The sequence below is a fragment of the Chinchilla lanigera genome, unplaced genomic scaffold (assembly GCF_000276665.1).
Source record: "Chinchilla lanigera isolate Chin_1 unplaced genomic scaffold, ChiLan1.0 scaffold00013, whole genome shotgun sequence".
Taxonomy (NCBI): Eukaryota; Metazoa; Chordata; class Mammalia; order Rodentia; family Chinchillidae; genus Chinchilla; species Chinchilla lanigera.
In genome coordinates this window covers 21,991,143-22,001,230 of record NW_004955414.1, presented here as the reverse complement: position 1 = coordinate 22,001,230, position 10,088 = coordinate 21,991,143, and positions in this window count along the sequence as shown.

Here is a 10,088-nt window from a genome sequence, read left to right as displayed (position 1 = left end):
GCCCCGGCCCCTCTGCTCCTCGGCTCGCCCCGCCTAGAATCCAGTCCCTCCCAGGCTCTGGTCACCCTCTGTCCCACCAGGTGACCCTCCGCCCTCGTCCCCGCTCGGGAGTTACTGGCTCCAGGCTCACCCCTTCCCTAGATCCCCCGCGTCTTCTCTTAGAGATGTCCTTTCTCCCACCCTTTCCTTACCAACGCCCCCAGTTCTGGGGAAGTGTGTGTGTGTGTGTCTGTGTGTGTGTGTGTGTGTGTGTGTGTGTGTGTGTTTGTGCGCGCGCGCGCGCTCCCGGGGCGCCGGAGCGCACTGGCTGGGTGGGAGGAGGTTGCAGAGCCAGGGAAGGTGAGAGGGGCGGAGTCTGGCATCTTCGGGTCTAGGGACGAGGAGATCAGCTTTCTGTTTGGGGGTCCCCCGCTGCGGCGCAGGTCTCAGCCAGGCGCCAAGGTTACCTACTGTGCCGCAGTGACCGCAGTGACCGCGACACCACCGCTACCGGAGCTCCCTGCAGCTCCTCACTGCGGAGCGTGGGCACTGCAATTTTCCCTCCTGTCGGAGGACCAGCACCCAGTACCACCTCCAGGGCCCCGGGATTCCTCAGCACGCGGAGCGGGTGGGAGGGCGCCATCTGTCCGCGGGGAGCCTTGGCAGGGGAAATTTGACCGAAAGAAGAGTCAGACTTGGGTGTTGAGGGCAGCTGGGAACGGAGGTGAGCGCTGAAAGAATAAACGGGGGTGGGCTAGCGTTCCAACCCTCTCCTGGTCCCAGGTAAAAGGGAGGAGGCGGCAGCGGCCTGTCCCTGCGGTCTCCAGGCAGCGCCTGCCTCCACTTGACACGCTGACCGCTCCGGGTGTGCAGGCAGCGCAGGTGGAGCCGCCAGGCTAGGGTGTCAGGTTCCCACGAGAGGGGGCCAGGGTGGGGCTGGGTCGCGGGGGTGCCGCGGGGACAAAGCTAAAGGCTGGGCGTGCGAGAATGGAGTGGGTTCGGCTTCTCGGGGTGGGCCTGGCTCCGTATCCATTGTCCTTGATTCCAAAGAAAGTCCAGCATGATTCGAAATTTTATCTCTGGTCCCCAGAAGCCGTCTTAAGAAGCGGGGGCATTAATGAAAGAGCAGATTAGAGTGAGGATGGGGTCTAGGCTTAGAAGGGATTCAGAGTCCTTATCCAGTCCTTTTGAGGAGGATCTGGTCCAGCCAGAGTTTCTAGGGGCTGAGGCAGTGGAGGACAAGCCTAGGGTGTGTGGGATGTCACTACCTACTCCCCCTGCCTGTCCTCCTGGCACTGCCTGTCTTGCTCATCCGGGAGCCTGAACCAGAGAAGCTTGACTGTTTGCTCAGCTCCAGCGCAGGTGGAGTGCCAGATAACCTGCTGACCTTTTCCCACACTGGATGACGGCTGAGGGACAAAGGAAAGACAGGGGAGAAAGGGATGAAAATAGTCGACAGACATTTACTTACCCAGGAAACCATGTGCCAGTACAAGACTGTGCACCGACCATCCTGTATGCGGCCTGTCCCTGAGCATCACCAGCTCTAATGGTGATTTTGCCAAGTAAGCCAGTGATTGCAATATATGGTCATAAGTGTATCCACTGAGGTGCACAGATCAGAAAGTTAAAGTCATCCTTACTGCCTTACTCCCTTGGGCTCTTCCACCCCGTAACGGAGGCTGTGATACAAATCCCAGACTCCCCTTCAAAGATGACGTATTAATTGTCCAGCTACCGAGAGTGCTGCTGGAAGACTTCCTCAACTGTCATCCCCTTTCATGAGTTGTCTGGGCAGAAGAAGGTTAGTTCATCCAGGGTCACGCACCCTTTCCGGGGTACCCTGCAGTGACTGATGAGCACAGAGGAGAGCAACTCTGAAATCTGCTTGCAGCCCCCGAGCTCCTCATGGGATTGACTGAGGTCTTTGTTGGGACTGAATGACTGCCCAGCTTCTCCCTTTGTCTAATCCCGTTTTCATTCCCTCCCTTGCACAGGTGTTAACTCCAAGAAGACTCCTTAGTAAACATCCTTCACAGTAATCTCTGTTTTGGAGTCTGCTTCCTGGGGAGCATAACTACATGGCTCTCATATCCAATTAATCACGGAGTCCTGTTGATTTTAGCTACTGAGTGTTCCTTGACTCCATTTGCTTGTATGCATTGCTGTACTGTAGAGTCTCTTGTACTGCTCTCCTAGGCTCCTGAAAGGGGCCACCATGTTTTACTGGCGCTGCCTGACATTCATCCTCCACCTTGTAGCCACAGTGTACTTTCAAAATGCCAATATGATTTTGCCATGCTTCTGACCTCTGTTTTGGGGAGAGAGAACACCTTTTAACAGGATCTATGAAGCCCTCATGGCGTGGCTGCTGCTGACTTCCCTGGTCAGTTTATTTCTAGTCACTGTGGCTTGTCCTTTGCCTCATATACACACTCACCTTCCTCTGGTTCCCACCCCACACCCCCCTTTTTGCGATGCATCCTTCATTATACGGCTCTTGTACACACTCTCTGGAAGCTTCTCTTATTCATTTGATCTGCGCTCCAGCAGCAATTTTCAGCGATGTTTTCCCTGGCTTCCTCTCCTGGAGTAGGTAGAATTATAGGCTGACTCTATCCCAGTAACTCATACCATTTGTTGTATAATCTTCTTCTCTTGAGGGTAGGTAGACTTGCAAATGTATGAGATGCTACTCTCATGACTGTTATGTGGCGAAAGGAGTTTTACAGGTGTTTATGTTACTAATCAGGTGATCTCAAGATAAACAAAGTATTCAACTAGTCCTAACCAATTTACACAAGTTCTTTAAAAGCCAAGCGTTTTCCCTGTTGGGCCACAGCAGAAGTCAGAGGTATTTAAAGAGCAACAGGGATTCAGCATACTGTTAGTAGCTTGAAGACAGAAAGGACCGTGTGGAGGACCACATACGGCTGTTGCTCACTGGAGGATGGAGGTGTGGGGCACAGACCAAGTGGCCTCTGCCCGAGATCAGTCCCTGGCTGACAGCCACCACAAGAACAGGGACTTCAGTCCTCTCCCAAGTCCCCAGAAGAGATTTCAGTTTGGATGATACCTTGTGATATTAGGAGCAGAGAACCCAGACACACTGGGGGGACTTCTGGCTATAAGAGCTAATAAATGGGTATCATTATTATTATTATTATTATTTTGGTACCGGGACTCGAACTCAGGACCTTGTGCTTGTCAGGCAGGCGCTTATGGCACTGAGCTATACCCCAAGCCCAAATAGGTGTTATTTTAAGTCACTAAATTCATGACAACTTGTTACTGTGGCGATAGAAAAATGAAGCACACTCTATCTCAGCAAGTGCAGACCCTTGCAAGCTATGCAAGGAAGAAGTGGGAACACTGGAAATGTGTTGAGATTTGGGAGGATTTGGAAAGACTGCAGTGGAAGCCAGTGTGGAGAGCAATTTAAAGGGTGGTACTAATGGGAGTCCATAGTAGTATCTGGGCAGGAGATGATAGAGACTTGAACTAAAGTCATGGAGGTAGTAGTTAAGATGGATCCAAAAACTGTTAAGGAAGTAGGGAGGTAGAATTTAGAGACTGCAAGTGGAAGGTGAGGAAGAAAGATGAGATACAAATAAATAAGATTGGCCAGGTGTGGTGGTTCACACCTGTAATCCCAGCTCTTGGGAGGCTGAGGCAGGAGGATCGTTGTGAGTTTGAGATCCACCAGCCAGGGCTACAAAGTGAGCTCACAGCCAGCCTGAACTCCATAGCAAGACCCTGTCTCAAAAAGACAAAAAAAAAAAAAAAATTTCTGGTAGTTGCTGGGGATGTGACTCAAGGCCCAGGTTTGACTCCCAGCACCACCAAAAAGAGAAGAAAGAAAGAAAGAAAGAAAGAAAGAAAGAAAGAAAGAAAGAAAGAAAGAAAGAAAGAAAGAAAGAAAAAGGATTTCTGGTAACTGAATAGAAGTTGTCTGATGATGACCTGCTATGATCTAAGCATGTTACCTTTATTTCTCATAGAGAACAATAAATTTAGATCCAGTATTATTGATCACAATTTTAGATGGAAAAACTATGGTTCAGAGTTTAAGTAACTTTTCCAAAGTCCCTCTCCTCTCCTCTCCTCTCCTCTTCTCTTTTTTTGGTACTGGGAATTGAACTCAGGACCTTGCTCATGCCGACAGGTGCTTGTGCCGCTGAGCTATATCCTCGGCCCTGATCATCTTCTTTCTCTCATTTTACATAACAGTTTTTTTCTCAAAATTTGCTGGACTCAAATGGTCTCTAATCTCCCAAACACACACAAGAGACACAGACAGACAGACAGACACACACACACACATACACACACACAAGAATCATCCTTCACTATCAATAAATATTATGGATTTCAACTTTATTTTTTTAATTAGAGAGAGAGAGAGAGAGAGAGAGAGAGAGAGAGAGATCACATTCATCATAGAGAATTTATACCTGTATGTAACATATCTTGATTCTTCTTTTTTCCCCAAGCTCCTCCCCTCCCTTTAATACCTCCTCTCTTCCTTATTTACCATGGCTTTGTTTCAATTTTTTTCCCATCTCTTCTCTTTTTTCTTTTCCTTTACTTCCTTTCCCCTTCCCTTGTTCCTCTTATTTGAACATTTTCTTCCTATTTCTCAACATCTATTATTTTGATCTTTATTTATCCTTTTGGTGTCTCACACCAGTGAAACAATGTGATATTTATATATACATGCCCAATTTATTTCACTTAAAAGTATAGTCTCAAGGTGCATCCATTTACCTAGAAAAGTCTCAAGATTATCCTTATTTATGGCAGAGTAGTACTACATTGTATAAAAAAAACTTCTTCATCCATTCATCTTTTGATAGGTATTTGGGCTGTTTCCAGGATTTAGCTGCTACAAATTTTGTTGCTATAAACGTGAGTATGTGCATGTTACCATGGTATGATGCTTTTAATTTTTTCAGGAAGAGAATTTCCACAGTGGTTGCACCAGTCTATGTTCCCACCAACAGTGGAGAAGGGTTTCCTTATCTCCACAGTCCTGGTATTTGTCATTGGTTTATTTCTTGATAACAGCCATTCTTTCTGGAGTGAGCTGGAATCTCAGTGTTGCTTTAATTTGCATCTCTCAAGTGATTAGTGATGTTTAACATTTTTTCATATATTTATTTGCTGTTTATATATCTTCATCTGAGAAGTTTCTACTCATTTCAGATGCCCATTTTTGGATTGGATCTTAAATTGGAGAGGCATCAAAGTTTTTGAATTCTTTATACATTCTAGATATTAGTCCTTTGAGGAACTGTTGGCAAAAAATTTTCCCTTTCTATAGGTTGTCTGTTCACCCTGTTGATAATTTCTTTTGCTGTGCAAAAGCTTTTTAATATAATGAGATTTCAATTGTTGATTCTTTGTAACATTTCCTGTGCAATTGGAGTTTTGCTCACAAAGTCTTTGCCTACACCTATGTCTTCAAAAGTTTTACCTATTCTATCTTCCAGCAGATAGTGTTTCTGTTTCAATATTTAGATCTTTAATCCGTTTTGATTTTGGTTTCATGCATGGTGAGAGATATGGAACTTCAACTTGTACAGAGAATAGTAATTAGTAGAGAGTAACTCCCAACAGCAAATGTGTTCCATTTTGGACATACTAAATTTTAGATGCTTTTTAGACATTTAAGTAAAAATTCCAGTAGGAAGCTAACTGTAACAGGGCATGGTGGCACATGACCTCTTTTTTTTAAAGAAGAACTAGAAGCCCCTCATTCGAATTACTGCAATATATAGAAAATAATAAAGTTACAGAAAGAGAAGAGAAGGAGAGAGCAGAGAGGGAGAGAGGGGAAAAGGAGGAGAAATGGAGACTAATTAATTTATTGATTACTTCTGCCAAGTACCTGAGAAGGCAAGGAGGAATGAATCTAGAGCAGGAGTGGGAGATCCTGAATATTGGTAGCAGTAGAGAATCGACCCATTGTAAGAGGAAATTAGAAGAGGATTACTATAGTGAACATAAATCACTGTCAACTAGATAATAATTCTATTTCCTAGATGTGTTTTGCAACTAAATGTTGCTTTACAACTAGTACAGTGGCTGCGGGTGGAAGAGATAAGTGCAGCTTCCAGATCAAGGTCTTACAAGAGATAAACAGACTTTTTTTCTCATTGCTGTTTCCTGCAGGTTAACTGTGGTTGTGAGTGTATGCCACCTTTCCGTGGTGAAGGTGACTAGGGACAACAGTGACAGAGAGGAAGAAGCCTGGGTCTCCTTTACTCTCAAATCATTTTACTGTCTCAGATTCTCCTGCATGAAAAAGAAAAAAAAAACCCTACAATCTTAAGCCTTTATAATTTTTTTCTATATTGTCATGGCAACCTAACCAGCATCTTAACTAAGACAATAGATTCTAGATGTGGTGGGGAGCAGCTGCCTGATAGTTTTTATTTTCTCTTTGAAGTTGGAGGTCTGATTTTTCAGTGTGTGTGTGTTTGTGTGTGTGTGTGTGTGTGTGTGTGTGTGTATGAATGAAGAGGATTGAAATTTTAGGAGCCAAGATAGTTTAAGAAAACTATATACAATAGGAGAAGGAATGTAGAGATCAGAGGAATAGACAATAGGAATGAACTGAGGGCCCTCTGTGGGTTTGATGACCCTGAATTTCTACTGGTATGTTTCTCCAGCAGAGCTCAGCTACTTGGAGGAAAACACAGAGAATATTCATGGTGCAGTTCATCCAAAGTTGGGATTTTGGTGTAAGATGAAAAAGCAAAGAGACAAGGGTAAAATAATGGGCCATGAAATCTCATCTGGACATAAAGAAGAGAGAACTATGAGAGAGGTGAGAAAGTCTAAAATGAATAATAGGTAGGCTCCAGAAGATTGGTAGTTATCAGCAGTGAGGAAAGGAGTGAAATGAATCTTTGAACTTAAGGAGCAGAGATCTGTTGAATGCAGGAGTCTAATTCTAATGCATGGCTGTGAGAGGATGCGAAACCATCCTTTTCTGCACAGGATATATGATCCTTAGAGCGCTCCAGATTTTAGTTAACATAAGAGTTGTGAGTATGTTCAAAGACACTGGGAATATAAGAATTTTCTGGACTTGGAAAAGGAGCTACAGAGAGAAAGACTCTGAGGAGCTTTTGTAAACATTGCAGGTCTGGGTTAGGTGCCTCTTCTGTGCGCCCCTGCAGCACTCTGTACCTCTCAGTGTGGTAATTCCTACACTTACGCGTCTTGTAATTGTTCTTTTGCCTGTCTATATATTAGAGGTCTTGCCTTTGTGACTGTATTGGGAGATAGGACCTTAAAAGAGGCAGCTAAGTTTAAATGAGTCATCAGGGTGGGTTCCTCACCCAAAAGAATTGGTATTCTTACAAGTAAAGAAGGAGACCAGATCTCTTCCCCACTGTGCTGGACACAGCAAGAAGGCAACTGTCTGGGGGAGGGTCTTCACCAGAAACGGAACCTTCCAGGACCTAGATAAAGGTCTCCTTCTGTCCTCCAGAACTGCGAGTTGTGTTGTTTAAGCCACCCAGTATGGTATTTGAATGTTTGGTCCTAAGGTTTGGGAGATGTCCCAAGGTGCTGAGATGTTAAGACAGTCCCTCTTAACATCACTGACTCTGAAGTAAAATATTCATACATGTGGATTAAACAATTTACTCATGGCACAGAGATGTATGCAGTGGTAGAAGATGGCTTTATGGCAACCCCGGAAGACTGATACAGAGCTGTTTCTCCAATACATTCTCAAATTTCTTTCTCTGCATTTCTCTTATTCCTTATTTTCTGTCTTTTATTTATTGTCAGTCTCATACTCTGACTCCATCTGGCTGGTCATACTTGGCTTCATGCACCTTGGACTGCTTACACTTTCCTCGTCTGTCCCATATTGTCATCTTTGGGCCTTGCTCATATTCTCTTCACTAACTAAATGCAGATGGATAACAGCAGCTGAGGGCCAGGAGGTGGTGGGTGCGATCTGATTTTAGTTTATAAAGAGCACCACACTAAGTAATAGGTACAATGAGAAGGAGTAGATATTATGGGCAGAAGAGGGCTGGGCTGGGGATGAAAAGACAGTGTTAAGAAGGCAGATGCACATTTCTCAAACCTAGGAAATTCCTTTTACATCAAGGATAATCCAGCAATTGGAGAGAATGGCATTGCTCGGGGCCAGGAAACAGGGAGGCTTTGGATCACAGCAAGGAACTGCAAAGTCAATTTGGGTGTTCATAGGAAAGGGACCTGGACCCTTGTCCTGGAATTAGTCAGCAGCCTAAGAGGTCAAAAAAGTAAGGACAAGACATCCTGGAGTAAAGGCCAGGTCCAGGGCTCAGGTGTGCTCTTTTTCTGACTCAAATAAACCAAACCAGACCAAACCAAACCAAAACAAGGTTTTCTTCTTTTTGCTTTTTGTTTTTTCCTTTTTTTTTTTGAAGGGGGATTCTGAGCCCTCTATCTTGATTCTTCTTGTAGTCCTAAAAATTTACCATTCCCTTGAGGAAGTTTCAGTCACTCATGCTACTGACCTACTGACCCAAGCATGGCCACTTGATCTTTCTTTCAATATTTAATATCACATCAGAGATAAGAATAGCACACTTAACACTTCAGTAAATACTGAGAGGAAAGACTCAAAGAGAGAGTACCTGGTGCGCAGTCAGATAACCTGCTTTATAAAGCACTGCTTACTGCCAATAGTTTGCAGGCCCACAAAGTATCAGCACTTTGCCTAGGAAAGCTAGTGATCACACACAATAGCATGAGGATCACGCTGGAGGCCCTTCCTCCAGCACCCCGGCTCCAATGCAGGTGAAGTTGTACAGGATCCAGTGCGGGAGAGAAATCAGTGGCAGTTTAGTCTTTGAAGTGTCCAGCTTGTCTCTTTCCCCACTTACTCAGTTCCACCCTCTACATATGATTAGCCTGCCTACTCCCCGCATCTCCAGGGCCTTCTTTCGCTGCTTTTCTATGATGTGTGGCTATGCTTCTGCGCTGAGCTCCTGCCTACACAATCCCTGCCCACGCAGGAGGCTCTTCTCTTGGGATGATTAAACAAAGAGCGAGCAGGCTGAGAAGGCAGGCGGCTGGAGCCAGAGCAGGCAGGAATGATGGGCAGAGCAAAGAAACCAAGGACAGGCCTGGTCTCTGCTGTCTCCCAACACAGGCTCCATACCGAGGGGCCTGTTCTGGTTGACTGGTCATACATGGCTTCACATGTCAGGCTTCACAGGTGCACCGGGGGCCTGAAATTGTCAGGGTATGGCCTCCTCTGAGGCCTGAAAGATCCAAAGAAAAGTCACTCAGAGAAGACTTCTCTACGTTATTAGTTTCTGGGGCCCCGTAGTATATGCTGGTGAACGGACAGGCTGAAGACAACAGGTCAAGGTGCTGAAACAGGCAAAGCAATTATGGGAAAGCAGCCATGGGCCTTTGGGTTCCTGCATTCTGGGTGGGGGCAGCATGGGGAATTTTCATTCTGTGAGGCGGGTAGTTTTCAACGATCCTGGCCAGTCAGTGGTGCTACCCTCAGCAGAGTTCCATAGGCAGCTGCTATAGGCAACCTCCTCAGGGATGTCTCTCAGTATCACTGCTGGTTTATTTTAGTCCCCGTGAAAAAGTCTGAGCAAGGATGTTCACGAACCTCGAGATCACAATTCCTGACCTCATTCCTCTCCCTTGGATTTCATTTCTCCTTGGGTGATTCTGCCAGCTTTTCTAAGCAATGCAACCCTGACCGTGGGAGGGAAGACCGGGAAGAAGCGGAGGAAAGGCGTTCTTCCTGCCCTCTGCTGGCCAGGCACGAAATCGCCAGCACGGTTTAGAGGCCAGCAGCGGCTTAGGCCAAGCAGGGCTGAACAGACAAGGCTACTGTTACAGGGACACAAGTCGTAGATATTATGTTATCAAGAAGTAACTGTCTTTCAGACACTGGTAGGCAGTTTACATTTTCTGCATTATTTCCATTTTAATTGTCCAGCATTTCCTGTCAACAATCCTCAAATATTTTATAGAAGTAACAGGCATCGACTCCCGGCCTCGTGGTTCCCCGGAAAGAGGGCTTCCGGCGCACAGGGAGCTGCGGGTGGGGAGCGCCAGCCTTCTGGCTG